Genomic DNA, 5,228 nt, shown 5'->3' with positions numbered 1-5,228 from the left:
CAGACTGAAGGATGTGGAAAATAAGCCCAAGGGCATTTTGCCTATGCTTTGATCATTTAAAATCCAAGGTCTTAACCAGAACAAGGAATAAAAAAGGAACTTGCACCAGACTGACATCTGACCCCTACCCTAATGGGTCACTGGACCCCAATACAATAAGCCCCAGGGAATTCCCTATTCACATTCTGTCTCACACTAATGAATCAGTGGGACCCCAATACAAAGAACCCCAGGAATTGCCTTCCTGTCCCACCCTAAATAAAGCCTATCTATTAGATAGATCCTTGCTTCAGCCCACGGCAATTTTCTACCCCCAAATGAGCTGTCTCTGGGTTCCCCCAATTGACTCTGCAGCTAAATACTGAATAGAAAAAAGCTTGCTGATCCGAGGTTTGCTTTGACAGCATTTGTCCTGACACCCACCCCTCTGGATATGCCCCTCTCTGAAATTCTTCTCTATACTTCTTTGAATGTGCCCTCTGATCCTACTGGACCCCTTGATAATATCACCCAACACAGAGCTGCCCTGGGTCACTTTGCCTCCTTTGGTGGCCCCTGAGACCACCCTGTTAAGGAATCTAAGAGTCCCAGAAGCATAATTTGCAGCCACTGACTTATGTACAGGTGATAGGCACCACTATACTGCTGCCCAGGGTGTCTGTCTGCAGCTCTGAGACATCATCCTTCAGTGTAGCCTGAGGGGCCCAGGCCCTCCCTTCCTCCAAAGAGTGCCCAGGCCACCCACTTCCAGGAGCTCTGGAGGCATGTCCCACCTGTCCCCAGAGACAGTTGCACAACTGATCATCCAGGATCCTCTTTCCTTTTCACTCTCACCCTTTCCCAGCCTAAACAAGCATCCAGGAGGAGCTACGTTTCTTTGACTTTGCCGTGGGCAACTTCAGCCAAGGGGCCTCTTACTATAGCTGCCCTGCCCATGGGCACTCCCCTCATGTGGTGGATCTGGGAGCCAACTGTCCTCACCCATCACTGTGTTTTGCCATCTGGTTCTTCCCTCCAAGGGATCTGAAAACTTGCTCTGCTGTGTAAAACTACAGGTTCCTCCACTATCCCCTGCACTGTGGCAGGAAAGCTCCTGTGTGTTGATAGTACGTGTGCATCTCACCAACACACACACACACACACACACACACACACACACACACACACACACACCCAGGCATGAGGCAGAGGAGCCAAGCGGGGCCCTTGATCAAATAAGATGACTTGCTCAAAACCTTGCTTCCCTCCTGTAGACCAGGAGTCTGAAGCATCTTGGGTTGAAGTGCTTAGAAGCTGAAGACACCAGGGAAGCTGGACCTCTGCTCCATCAAGGACACCTAGCTTCCCCTCCACTCCCATCAGCAAATCCTAGGGGCAGCTCCCCAGGAGGTACCCCAGAACTTCAGGAATTTTGAACCACGGACCAACCAATACTTCTTTCCATTGCTCTGTAGAACTGTTCCTCAGAGCCAATCCACAACTGGCATGTGAATTTGACCATCTGTCTCTAATGATTTTGATGTCCATCAATCAGCCCCTTAAAGCCTAGTTCAACAGCAATTTCTTGAAAAGTGTCCGGATGTCCATCCATGTAAGTGTTCATTTAGCAGTGGGGAGAGTCTGGGGGATGGAGATTGAGAGCAATCTCTGGTGAGTCCTTGCTCACCAGAAGCTTGTGTCTTGGGGAGGGTGTAGGGCACTGCCCAGAGCTTCTCAAATGAGACTGGCATGGGGAGATGCTGAGAGGGTCTCTGACAGTTGTGGGTATATGTCTGCATCGGTGAACAAGGAGCATCCTGAGGAGTCCTCCCTCCCTTCCATGGTGCCTCCTCTTCTCTGTCTCCCAGTGAGTCTCCCCACACCCAGCCTCCCTCAATGCACACCCAACATTGTGCCACTTCTCTTCTGTCATGCGCCCAGCCTCACCCATTCTTTCCCCTACACCATCCATCTTTCCAAACCAACAACAATTCTGTCCAATCAGAAACGAGGAGGAAGCAGCTCTCCCCAGCCGACAAGGAACAGAACCAGCATGAAAGACTAGAATCATGTCAAACATCTCCCGCGGGAGGGGAGAGGCCATGGATGATAATGGAAATGTTGCTTGCTGCCATGACAACCATAATCATTCAGCCAGGGTACCAAGGGCTTGGAGGCAAAGACACCAATTGGATGTTTATTTCTTCAGCATCTCTAAGGAGGTAGAAACCAAAAAAGGAGACGTCTTCAGGCCTCCATTTGTTACCTGCTGGAGAAGTAGAGTATTTGGCGGGGACTGGTCCATCTTTCTCCAGTCTGCCACCAATTATGACATCACTTTCAGTTTACCCTGATTCTAACTCATCATTTATATCAACCATTTTGGCTATGGCCACTGAGAGTCCCCTGGCAGCCAGGTGCAGGAGGTTTGGCCACAGGCTGGGAAGAGTGGCCTTGGTCCCAAGGCAAGGTCAGGGCCTGTGAAATCTCCACACAAACACATTACCTACATCATGTCTGGGGGTGGGAAGACAGGAAGCAGAACCAACCCCCCAAATTAAAAGTTACTGAGGTGATGGAGGCTGCAGCAGCAGTCATGGTGGCTCTGTGGGTAAGGCTGGCGCAGTGCAGTCTCCGGGCTTTGGCATTATCTCTCGGGCCCTTTCCTCGGTCATTGTGCACGGCTAAAAACAAAAGAACAATGGCCAAAACCTGGAAGAGGACATGGTTCACAATGAGCATAAGATAGAGCCTCCCTGTACACACAAGACCCTCTTGGAAGAGAAGGTCAGGCTGGAAGAGCAACTGAGAGGCACCATGGAAAAATATAAATGAGCTTTGGCAGATACTGTGAACTTGAGGCAGAGGAGCCAAAAACTGGTGGAAGAGGCAAAATTAACATAGCATCCAAGGCTTCTGCAAGGACTTGCTGGAGGTTGCAGACATTCTGGAGAAGGCAACCCAGAGTGTTCCAAAAGAAGAAATTAAAGATGACAACCCTCACCTGAAAAGCCTGCACGGAGTTGGGGGGGGGTGCTGGTGCTGACCGAGGTGCAGATCCAGAAGGTGTTCACAAAGCACGGCTTGCTCAAGCTGGACCCCCTTGGAGCCAAATTTGACCCTTATGGACATGAAGCGCTGTTCCACACACCAGTAGAGGGCAAGGAGCCGGCCACAGTGGCGCTAGTTACCAAGGTAGGGCACACCCTCAGGCCTGCCCTGGAGGGGGTGATGAAGGAAGCATGGCTGCCTCCCAAGGGGCCTTTGGCTTTTAAGTCACTTGCTGTAACTCTTCAAAGGCGGGTTCATCTTTTCTCATCTGGGAGTCCAGCCTTGATGGAAAGCTTAAGTGGCTCATGGAATCAAGCTGGTGGCACAGTTGAGTTCAGCAGCTCTGGTTTTGGAGTCTGGTTTCTTAGTACACCACGTGTTTAGTAGCTTCATATGCTTCCAGAAAAGGGCAGATGGGACCTCTATGTTATTACAAATAAGGTTGTATCTGCTCAAACCCATGACTGCAAAGTACTTTAAACAAATAAAAGGTCTTTAGGAAATGTCCCCCCCCCCAAAAAAAAAGCTATTGAGAAAAAAACCCTAAAACCAGCAATAGGAAACTAAGAACAATGAGCAGGAGCCTGTTCTGGTCATAGGTGAAATCACACAGCTAATTTCCAGAAGGCCAAACTGAGAAAAGGGACTGCTGAGATCAGGGATGGTCTACGTGGCTGGTGGCTTATGAATAGGAACATGAATGTTCTGTCACAGACTTCCTCCAGCTGCACTGGGAGCTAAGGCGGCCACAGAGACTTAGGATGGGGCCATTTCTGAGGGATGGATAAGGGTCATCTCCAGAGAAGCTGTTGTCTCCTCTGAGGCCTCTGAGACAGCACAGCATGAAGCCCCAGCTCACATCAGGTAAGAGAGGCATCCTTAAGCCTGTCTGACCTCTGATTATCCTGAATTGTTAGGATGACAAACAAGAAATCAGTACCCTCCTCCACACTACATCTAGCCAGCACCCCTGCCCCAAGCAATATGTGGCTTTCAAGGGTTTCTGCACTTAAGTAATGACATGCCAAGTGCCAAAACTCTCAAATGGTGGAAGATAGTATCAAAGTATAAAATACTGCCTGGTGTGTATTCCTTTAAAAGAATCCATCATGGTGGGCATGGTGGCACACATGCCTGGAATCCCAGTGACTCGGGAGGCTGAGGCAGGAGGATCTCCAGTTCAAATCTAGCCTCAGCAACTTAGTGAAGTCCTAAGCAACTTAGTGAGACCCTGTCTCAGAATAAAAAATAAAATGAACTGGGGATGTAACTCAGTGGTAAGGAGCTCCCGAGTTCAATCCCTTGTACTCAAAAAAACAAACAAATAAAAAGAGAATCCATCTCTGCTAGGGCATCTTGGAAGGAAGGAGGAGGTTGCTAGACTGTACTACCACTGCCCATTCTATTAAATACAGTGTGTGGTTCAGAGCCACATGGGCATTTATGAATCCCACTCCTCTATGGGCTCAACAGAGCTTGATTTTTGATTTGCCTGTGGATCAAAGAAAGGCCACTTATCCCTATGGGACATTTCCTTCTAACATATTGGCATTGTTCAGCAGGAAAAAGTGAAACAAAAGCCGAATTTATTCAGACAGGAGTTTCAAAGTTAAAACATCAAGGAAATAGATCAAAACTTAAAAAAAAAGTTAAAAAAACCCAGCTCCAACCTAAGTTCTCTAACATTTCATATTTCCAAAAAATCACAAGAAACTGTTGAACTATCCCAAAAGATAGTTTATTTATTTCCGTTAAATGCCTCAAAGCAAAAAGTCCAAGGTCCTGACTTTTCTCTCTCTACTGTCCATCTTATGGTCAAAGTCCACTTTCCATGCTGGTGGGGGCTAGCACTGTGCCTGTCAAAGTGACAGTTGCCACAGCATGCTTACTGCTTCAGAATAAAAGAAGTTGAACATTTACATCCAAATGTCTCACAGATTTACCCTACTGTAACATGGAGCCCCAAACAAACAAATAAAAACTGGCTTTAAAACCAAAGCCATTGAAAAGTTTGACAGGATCCTTAAAAGTTACACTTACATACCTACCATATGGTCCAGTCATTCCATTCCTAGGTATTTACCCAAGAAAAAAGAAAATATATGTCCATACAAAAGCTTTTACATGAATGCTCAGAATCACTTTATTTGTAATAACCCAAAGGTAGAAACAATCCATATATCTGTTAGTAATAAATA

The 5,228-nt window shown here is 47.4% G+C and overlaps 1 pseudogene; it reads left to right on the top strand.

Moving 5' to 3' along the window:
- The first annotated feature begins 2,575 nt into the window (after positions 1-2,575).
- On the top strand, positions 2,576-4,043 carry LOC101960431 (grpE protein homolog 1, mitochondrial pseudogene; annotated as a pseudogene).
- Positions 4,044-5,228: the final 1,185 nt, after the last annotated feature.

This window comes from Ictidomys tridecemlineatus, chromosome 2 (assembly GCF_052094955.1).
Source record: "Ictidomys tridecemlineatus isolate mIctTri1 chromosome 2, mIctTri1.hap1, whole genome shotgun sequence".
Classification (NCBI taxonomy): domain Eukaryota; kingdom Metazoa; phylum Chordata; class Mammalia; order Rodentia; family Sciuridae; genus Ictidomys; species Ictidomys tridecemlineatus.
Note: the sequence above shows the minus strand (reverse complement) of the source record. Positions and strands in the feature narration are given on the sequence as shown.